Below are 11,051 nucleotides of genomic sequence, written 5' to 3'. Positions count from 1 at the left end.
ATTCTTGAATTGGAGCAACCATCGTAGAGCTGAGTGATCAGTCCTGAGCAAGAAGTGTTGTCCATACAAATATTTATGATAATGTTTTACACTCTCTATGACGGCTAACAGCTCTCGTCGCGTTACACAGTAGTTCTTTTCGGACTTGGACAACGTTCTGCTGAAATATCCGATGACCTTCTCCTTGCCGTCTATCTGTTGAGATAACACACCTCCAATACCATACGCGCTAGCATCTGTATCCAAAACAAATCTTTCGCCCGGAATAGGATACGCTAGAACAGGAGCTGAACATAAAAGTTCTTTTAAATATTGGAATGAATCCTCCTGTTCGTCGCTCCACTGGAACTTCTGACCTTTTTGCGTCAATTTATGGAGACTAGCGGCGATGCTGGCGAAGTTTGGGACGAATCGTCGGTAATATGTACATAACCCAAGGAAACTTCTTAATTCGTGGAGATTTCGAGGTTGTGGCCAATCTCTGACAGCTTGGATTTTGTCTTCATCGGTGGATATGCCCTCTGCAGTCACATGATGACCCAGGTATTTAACTTCCCGCTGGAAAAGGGAGCATTTCTTTGCGTTAATCAATCTTTCGAAGGTAGCCGGAGCGTTGCAGAGCCCGAACGGCATTACATTGAATTGCCAGAGACCGCCATTAACGCCAAAAGCCGTCTTTTCCTTGTCTTTCTCGGCGACCTCTACTTGCCAATATCCACTCTGCAAATCAAGCGTAGAAAACCATGTTGTTCCGGCTAGTGTGTCCAACGTGTCATCAATGCGTGGAAGCGGATAACTGTCCTTTTTGGTGACATCATTCAGTTTTGACCAGCACAACTGGTGAGCACCAAGGATTTGATGATGGCTCGATCACACCACTCTCCGCCATTTCCTTTATGAGCTTTTGAACTTCGTCTCTTTTTGCCAGGGGAACTCTTCGTGGTGCCTGTTTTATGGGCCTTTCTTCTGCGGTTCTAATTTCATGTTTCACTACAGATGTTCTTCCTTGATTTCCCTTTTCAGAAGCAAAAGCAGAGGCGTTTTTCCACAACAATTGCTTGGCTTTATTTCTCTCTGACGGCGATAGATGACGTGTCCAAGCCTCGAAATACCCTTCTAGATGTTTTCTCACTGCTTCATGTGTCTTTGATGAGTTGCCTTCCAAATTGACTATTGCCTCGGCTGGTGTACATTTGCCAATGTCAGAAAATGTTACAATTTGCTCATGATTGTCAGACAAGTTCAAGACACGAACTGGTATTAGTCTCTCTTCGTTCGTTGTTACCAGGGCATTTGCTATCAAGATGTTGTTGCTTTTGTTTTCTGCTGGTTCAACAACCCACAATTCGCCGACTTCACAATCTCCGTTCATAGAAACCCATATAATTGCTTCGGCATTCGGTGGTATAGACTCTGACTGGCTCGTTGTCAAACGTCTGACAGGTGTATTCTCGTCGTATCCCACGTTTACCGTTATTTCGGCATCGCACCATGTCATTACACGACGCTTCATATCCAGATTGAGACCAAAAGCAATCATGAAATCCGCTCCAATTATAACTTCGTCTACTATATCGGCCACAATGAAATCATAAGTAACGGATTTGTTAGCAATAGTTAATTTTACGGCGACCTTTCCATATACGGTTGCGGGTTCCCCTGTAGCCGTGCGTAGCTTGACTCCAATCAGTGGTGTAACTTTTCCTTTTACTAAATCAGATCTAATGATCGACTTTGATGCACCAGTATCCAACGTCAAAGTACGCTTGTCGCCATTAATAACACCCGCAATAGTTAAATTGTTATTTTTCTGTTGAACTATTGCTATGGAGATGGTGGGGCCATCGTCTGTGGGAGCCAGCTCTTGCCCCGCTGAACTAGCTCGATTTAGTTTAAAGGTGACTCACTTGACTGTGGGGTCACCTTATGGCTATTGTTTAATGGAGATGGTGATGTGGATCTTGACCGTTTGCGTCGTGCTTTGCATTCTTATCACAGTTATAGCATTTGATCCGGGATTTATTTGCCTCTTGCTTCATTTCTTGCATTGCCTGCTTCATGGCCTCTTTCATTGACTCAATAACGGACTTTGATTCGTCACACTCTGTCTCTACTTTACGTACCTTGTGAATTTGAGGCCGCGCTAGCAATCTCGCAGTCTCCTGTGCAAGTGCGAATGTTACTGTTTCAGCGAATGTAGCCTTTTGTGACGCATATGTTGCACATTTTATATCTGGGTCTCGAATTCCATTGACGAAGGTTTCAATCTTGATGCGGTCCACAAGAGGATGACTTTCACCTGGGTATGTCAAAAGCACTAGCCGCTCAACTTCTGTTGCGAAATCTTGTACGGTTTCATTCGATTTCTGGATTCTTCCTCTCAATTCCATTCTGAAGATGTCCTGCTTGTGCTCTCCACCATACTTACGTTGAAGTGCCGCTATTACTTCATTATAGTTATTTCTAGAAGAAGCGGGAATGCTTTGTATCACATCAGCAGCATTGCCCTTTTATTGCCAATAGAAGTTCAATTGCTTTATCATCGTCATTCCACAAATTTCTACAAGCAACCATTTCGAATTGGAATTTGAAGACATCAAATGACGTTGAGCCATCGAAAACAGGAGTTTTGATTTTTGAGCCCTCGATGACGCGCACTGGACCACCTTTAATTTCCAGGTCTAACATTTTTTCTCGATGTGCAGAAACTTCTCATCATGAACCATAATTTTCTCATCCACGGAAAGAACTTTCTTATCCAATTCTATAATTTGACCTTCTATATGGTCCACACGTTTCTCCATGCTTTCAGAAATTTCTTGAAGTTTTTCATTGAGAATTCTAGAATTTTCGTCCATCTTTTTTGAATTTTCGTCGAATTTTTCTTCCAATTTTCTAGAATTTGCTTCAATTTTTAGAGCGTTTATTTCGAGCAGTTTTCTTGCATTTTCTTCCATTTTTAGAGAATTTGCTTCCAGTTTTCTAGAATTTGCTTCCATTTTTCTAGAATTCTCATCCATGATTTTTCTACAGTTTTCCTCCATCATTTTGCTCAAAACACTGAGCATTGATGTGTAATCCACAACACTCGAAGCCACAGACGGAGTTTCTACACTGCTGGTATTGACGAGTATTGATTCATCAATGTCTTCCTTATAATCAAACTCATGCGTCGCAATGTCCATATTACGCCGTTCAAACTCTTCCAGTAGACGCTTTTGAAGCTGGGCCTTATTGCCTGTTGTCGGCAGCTCCAGTTTGCTCAATTCCTTTTTTAAGTCTTCCACTCGAAGCTCATTAAACTTCATTGTAGATTTTTTTTCGTTATTTCACTTCCGACACCAATTGTTACGTTTTTATATTTAGGCGTTTTTAATTACCCGACAATTAAAATATTGTTCGTTTCAATAACGTTAATCTACAATTTATTTACTATGACTTCACTTTACAATTCGTTCACACTGATGTTATTCGTTTGACGCTTTAATTAAGACTGACTCGTTAGCAGCATGCGCGCGCTTTTATATATGACGGTGTGGCAATACGAGAACATTCTGGCAGCACTACAATATTCTGGCAACGCCAGAACATTCTTTGACAACGCTAGAAGAATCGACGTCCATTAAGTCATTCATCTGGTGGCTGCCAAACACATACACACTCACATAGATATGCGCTCGCATTACTACAAGAACAAAAACAATGACAATAGCAAAGGGGTTGTTATCAAAGAGAGTGAGAACTTACATGAAAATAAGCAAACAAAAGAACTAAAAGAAATTCAGGAAAGTACTAGAAAATGAATAGATGATTCCAACAAGTTATAACGAAATTTTATCGTTACAATTTGAAATTTAAATTAACGGAAACTAATTTAAATAAACTTAAATCTATAATTATCAAATTCGTAACAATAAGGAACTAGCTAAACCTCCTGAAAATATTACGTATAACTATATTCCACATCACTGTGTAACGAAGCTCGATAGCTCCACAACCAAATTGCGTGTCGTCTTTGACGCGTCATGTAGAACAGACAATGGAATAGAACTTAACGAAATTTTACGAGTGGGGCCCACGCTGTAAGAAGACATTTTTACAATTTTAATACGATTTCGATACCATAAATTTGCATTACTTGCCGATATAGCCAAAATGTATCGGAAAGTTTTGGTGGACGAAAGAGATTGTCAATGGCAATGTATATTACGGAGAAATTCTCCGATCCCCTTGAAACGTACAAACTAAAAACATTGACATACGGGACAAGTAGTGCTCCGTACTTGGCGGTAAAATGTCTTCAAGAGTTGGCCACGACACAGTCACAAGATTATCCAATAGGATCAATGGGGCTTTGCGAGACTTCTATGTTGCCAATCTCATGACTGGTTGTAACACTATTGAGAGTACAATTCAAATAAAGAGAAAGGTGTCTGCCCTATTGCAAAATGGAGGTTTTATCCTCAGAAAATTTGCAGCTAGTGATAAACGTATATTGGCTGATGTGCCAATGGTGGACAGAGAGGAAATCATCAAGGAGGATGACACACAATTTGTAAAGACACTGGGTCTTAAATGGTCAACAGATCAGGACGTTTTTAGTTATTCTTTCAACGACACACAACATACCTTAAAGAAAACTATGAAGAGAGTTATTTTATCCAATATGGCAAACTTTTTGATCCTCTGGGACTGGTTACAATGGACTGAATAGTCTAAGTGAGCCTGAATCTTAATCGGGCTGCCACTTTAACCTAACCTAACTGGTTAGTCCTATAGTCGTCAGATGTAAAATGTTGTTGCAAATTATTTGGGCCCAAAAACTTCATTGGGATGAAACGGTACCCCAAGATGTACTAATGGAATGGAATGATGTGAAGTATCAATACCCAGGTTTGTAGCCTTTAACAACTATACTAATATACATTCATTTGCAGATGCAAAAAAAAATTCAATTCAATTCACCACAAAGCATAACATGTTGGTCAGACTCGATGATTGCATTGTGTTGAATAGCTGGAAATCCAACTCGTTGGAACACATTCGTATCTAATCGAGTTACCAAAATAAAGGAAGACAGCTGCAGTACCAATTGGCGACATGTACCATCAGATCTTAACCCGGCGGACATCGTATCGAGGGGGGGGGGGGCTACAACAACAGTACTATTTAACAACAGATTATGGTTTCACGGGCCTCAGTTTTTGTTGCAGGATGAAGGTGAGTGGCCTGCAAACGTGTGCTTAAATCCAGAGGAAGCTATGTGTGAGGCAAAGAAAACAGAAACTTCATTGATTGTTGTAAAGAGAGAAGATTTTATTTCCAATCATAAATACGTCAATAACTATGGAAAACTGCTTCGAATTTTGGCATATATTTCACGTTTTATAAGCAGTACTCGCAAACAAAAAATATTCTGTGGACCTATTGTGGTCTCTGAACTCAATCAGTCTTTCAAATATATTTGTCAAATTGTGCAGGCGACATATTTTGCAGAAGAACAACAAGCTCTTTTTCAAAACAAATCAATTAGCAGACGTTCCAAGCTTTTTCAATTGTCTCCATTTTTGTATGAAGGTCTTATCCGTGTTGGAGGGAGACTTTGCAACTCGAATTTACCCTTTGCAGCTAAGCACCCAATAGTTTTACCTTGCACTCATCCATTTACACACACCATTATTCGTCACCTCCATCGTCTCCATCTCCATGCCGGTGCTCTCACTCTACACAACATCATTCGGGAGAGCTTGTGGATACTCAATGCAAAACGAACAATTCGGAAAGTAATACATAATTGCGTAATCTGTTATCACTGTCGTCCAATAACAGAAAGACAGGTAATGGGAGCACTATCGCATGACAGAGTACAACAAACACACCCATTGTTGATATCAGGGGTCGACTACTGTGACCCATTTCAAATTACTCAAAAAATTCGGGGCAGATCGCCCATCAAAGTTTACATTGCTGTATTTATTTGTTTTTCAGTTAAGGCAGTTCACCGCGAATTGGTTTCCGATTTAACAACAAATGCGTTTATTGATGCACTAAATCCAGGTGAAGACGGATTCGTCCGTGTGGTCACAGTTCGAACCATTGATGGCACGAATTCACTATTCAACAGTCGAACGGAACGGACGTGTTTTTAATAGCGGATAAAATCATCGTAATAAGTACCTACTACGAATTTCAAGTGTGGTGGGATATTAGGCCACCATGCAGAGAAATTGAAAGACATCCACTGGGTTGCTAACTTCAGGGCCCAGTGGACGGGTATCGACTGGAGTTATAAATTTGGGCAATGACCAAGAGTTAGGCCCAATTAGTCGACCTGTAGACGGGTCGACAGGTGGCGACAATTTGACAAGTCGAACCTTTTCCAAGGTAACGGCATCAAAAGGGGGTAATCCCTCACGAAAGAGATTCAAGGAACGCAGAAATGCTTTGTTTATCCTAAAGAAATTAGGATCAGTCGATCCAAGCAAGTTGTCGGCTAAACAAAGCGATTCCTTAAAATGGGCTCAAGGAATTCTTGAGGCTGGAAAAAGGGAACGATCACCGGATGAGCTGCCATCCTCCAAAAGGGATCAACGATCGTTTGCCTCAGTTGCTAAAGACAGCATTGGCTATCATAAATAAAGGAGCATGGGCGGTATGGTTCCAAAGCAAAAATGGGGGGAAATTGAGAATGCTTTGTCTGGCGTCTACTCACAGGTGCTGGAAAAGTTTCCCGGCCCAGATCCCCGACACCAAGAGGCTAGTTGGTATCAAGGACGATTTAAGCTAGTCGCATTTGAGGACCAGAGGTCTATTGAATGTTGAAGATTGGGAAGGAGCTGCTCTAGAGTTAGTCGAGAAGAAAGACATACGGGCTAGACCTAGAGCACATGCGTGGATACCTGCAAACCCTCCTGACCCTGAATCTATGTTAAATAGACTGAAACAATGCAATCCAGATCTTCCTACAGCTGATTGGAAGGTTGGCCGTTTGGATGAAGTGGATGGACCAAGACGGCATGCAGTGTTTTTATTGAACACTCAGTCTTTGCCACATCTAGCAAAGTCTCAGGGCCGTGTATGTTATGGCTTTCATTATATACAAATGAAGGTGTATAAAAACGATCAGCTAAAGGATTCAGAAATGGTCAAGCCTCTGTCTGAACCAGAAATAAGCGGATCCTCTAGCGAAGTCGAGGGAGATACCAAAGTTGAAGACATGGATAGATACCTTATTCCTGAGGAGGCTTCTACTGCCTCAGAACTCACCAAAGTTGAACCTATGGTTATTGCGAGAGTCACCGAGATCTCTGAAGAGGACATTCTTGATGACTCGATTGAAGCGGCTGATGTGACGGTTGTTGAAAATCTCGATGGTCCTACGGATCCTCCAGATAAATCTTCATCATTGTAAGGCTGCATGTGTTGCCTTAAAAGTTCTCCTGATGAAAGGGGACATAGACATAGTTCTTATTCAAGAACCCTATGTTTATAGAAACAAAATATGTTAAGTAAGTACTCCGGGGTTCAAACTATTTCAGTATACTGGTAATGATGTAATTCGAGCCTATATAATTGCTAAAAACGAGCTTAACTTGTTTCTGCTTCCTTCAATGTGCAATGCAGACACTGTCGTTGCCAATTTAGAAATAGCCAAATGCAACTATTGGGTATCTTCGGTCTATATGGGACATGAGATGCCTCCATGTTGAGGAGTCACTGAAAACAAAGACGAAACTCATTATGGGATGCGATGCGAATGCACATCATATTATATGTGGAAGTAGTAACATTAATATAAGAGGAGAGTCACTCCTAGAGTTTATTTTGCGTACTAATTTGGTAGTTTGCAATAAGGGAGATGCCCCAACCGTTGTTACTAAAAACAGGCAAGAGGTTTTGGACGTCACCTTGGCCTCGCAAGAACTGAATGAAATGATATCTGATTGGCAGGTTTTAAGTGAACATAGCTTCTCAGATCATCGCTACATCAGTTTCAAATTTGATGTTCATACCACCAAGACCATATTTCCGCCAAATGTTAGGAAAGCTGACTGGAATAGGTATAGGGAATCGTTCAATATGATGATACCGGAAATACCAGAGACAAATATGAGCACTGTCCAAGTTATCGAACACGCAGTGGAGAGGATTACTAAGGCCTTCAACATTTCACTGAAAGCTGCATGCCCCAGAGGAAACCCAAGGGGGGAAAATCGACCACCATGGTGGTCTACGGAGTTAGGTAATATGAGGAAATCGTGCAGGAAGCTCTTTAATAAAGCAAAGTCCACCAGAACTCCTGTGGATTGGGACGCTTACAAGAAGAATCTGAGAGGATACAAGCGAGAACTGAGAAAGGCTCAACATAACTCTTGGAATGATTACTGCAGCAGCATTGAGAATACGTCCGAGGCTTCCAGACTACGGAAGGTGCTAGCATCCACGAACTCCGCTCCAGGTTTCATTAAAACATCGGAGGGCAATTGGACAACGTCCAATGAGGAGACGCTGGAGGTACTATTGGACACACATTTTCCCGGAAATCAGACGGTTGAACCATGTACTGGCGGTGCCACAGTGGCTCAGCGAGGAAATTGTATCGGAATCTAGAATAAAATGGACGTTAAATAGCTTTGGATCATTCAAATCCCCCGGACCTGATGGAATTACTCCGGCGGAGTTACAAGCGGTGGCTGACAGAAGTATCCCCTGGTTGTCGGCGATATATATAGGATGTATCAACTTAGCATATATTCCAGGAAAGTGGAGGGAAACAAAAGTCGTTTTCATACCTAAAGCGGGAAAAGCCTCTCACTCGAGTGCGAAGGATTTACGACCAATCAGCTTATCCTCATACCTACTTAAGACTCTGGAGAGGATGATAGATATTTGTCTTAGAACTAGCGTCGATTCAATTTTGCTGTCGAAAGGACAACATGCATACTCGAAGGGCAGGTCTACTGAGACCGCATTACATGAAATAGTCAACTTTATTGAAAGCTCACTATCTGTCAAAGAATACACAATCGTGGCTTTTCTAGACATCGAAGGGGAGTTCAATAACGTCCATCCGAGCTTGATATTAAATGAACTGACAACTCTGAATGTTGATCCATGTATACTTAGGCTGTTAGACGAACTTCTAAGGAAGAGACGCATTTCAGCCACACTAGGACAGGCAAACATCCAAAGGTATGTGAACAGAGGCACTCCTCAAGGAGGAGTTCTATCACCTCTTCTTTGGAATGTTGCTATAAACGACCTTCTGGTTTCCCTAGAAAAAGAAAGGATACAAGTGGTGGCATACGCAGATGATGTGGCGCTAGCAGTCAGGGGAAAATTCCCATCTACAGTTAGAGAGCCCTCCGGATGACTGAGAAATGGGCGAAAGATAATGGTCTTGGGGTAAATCCTGCAAAGACAGAACTAGTCATGTACTGCAAAGACCGCAAAACTCCCACGGTTAGACCCATTTCCTTAGGGGGTATTGAAATTCCCTTTAGGGAGTGTGCAAAATACCTCGGCGTTATTTTGGACAGGAAGCTGAACTTTAAGCTTAATATTGAAGAAAGGGCGAGGAAAACAGCGGTAGCTTTATACTCGTGCAAAAAGGCTATAGGGAAAAAGTGGGGACTCAAACCAAAAATTGTACATTGCCTATACACGGCAGTGGTTACACCTATAATGCTATATGGTGTTGTAGTCTGGTGGCCGGTACTTCACCAGCCGACAAGTTTAGACAAAGTTCAGCGTATGGCGTGCTTGTGTATCTCAGGTACATTCAGCAAGACAGGAACAAACTCCGTTAATGTCACACTGCCTTTAGACATTTTGGCCAAACAGTCAGCTGCAACAACGGCTGTGCGGTTGCGCGAGCTATCGCTGTGGTCGGAAAAAAGTTACGGTCACAGTTCGGTCCTCAAAATAATGCCAGATGTGCCTAACGTAGTGGATTACACTTTGGCGAGTCCACTTTTCGACAAAAAGTTTGAGACTTTAATTCCCAACAGTGAGGCGTGTATAAAAGATATATAGATTTCTGCACTGATGGCTCCAAATTGGATAGCCAAGTTTGTTTCGGAGTATATTCTAAGGATCTGGAACTTTGAATAGCGAAAAGATTACCTGATCACTGTAGTGTTTTTTCAGGCTGAAATATTAGCAATAAGAGAAGTGGTGAATTGGCTGAGAAGTAATGCTCCAAGCAATATTGGCATTAATATATACTCAGACAGTCAACCTGCAATAAAATCCTTGGACTCTGTGTTCCTCAACTCGAAAATGGCCATCGACTGCCGCAAATCTCTCAATGAGATGGCTGAGCAGCACAATATTCACCTAATATGGGAACTGCGAAGCAGATGAGCTAGCAAGGCTAGGAACTTACCTTACATATTCCAGGGGAACTAGCGTCTGTTGTTATGCCTCTGGCTACCTGCAAGCTCTTACTGTGTGAAAAGGCAGTTATGATGGCAAATGATCGATGGGAGAATTGCAAGGGTTGTAACGACACCAAGCAAATATGGCCCCATTTAAACTTAAACCGCACACTAGATATGCTAGTGTTCTCGAGACGCCAGATATCACTCCTGATATCTGCTATAACGGGTCGCTGCCTGATAGGCGATTTTGCAAAAACTATTGGTGCGAAGTATAATGACTATTGTATGAGCTGTCATGATGCGGAGGAAAAGGAATCAATAAAACACCTCTTGTGTGAGTGTCCTGCATTTTGTGTAAGGCGTAAGCAAATTTTAGGGGCATATAGCTTCATATTACTGGCGGACCTGGAAAACGTTAACTTAAGCAGTCTGCTAATGTTTTTGGAACAATCTGGTTGGTTCAACAGAAGAAAATAATCGAGAAGGTTTAACGGTTAAAACTAGAAGTGCCCATATGTAATAGGTACTTTTAGTTAATGTGGTATCACAATGGACTGAATATTCTAAGTGAGCCTGAATCTTAATCGGGTTGCCACTTTAACCTAACCTAACCATTGATGGCACATTCAAACGATCGGTAGCAAAACTTTGCAAACTTCCCATCGAGAC

The sequence above is a fragment of the Haematobia irritans genome, chromosome 5 (genome assembly GCF_050003625.1).
Source record: "Haematobia irritans isolate KBUSLIRL chromosome 5, ASM5000362v1, whole genome shotgun sequence".
In the NCBI taxonomy this organism is placed as follows: domain Eukaryota; kingdom Metazoa; phylum Arthropoda; class Insecta; order Diptera; family Muscidae; genus Haematobia; species Haematobia irritans.
The sequence above is the reverse complement of the archived record's forward strand: the minus strand, read 5'-3'. Positions refer to the sequence as shown.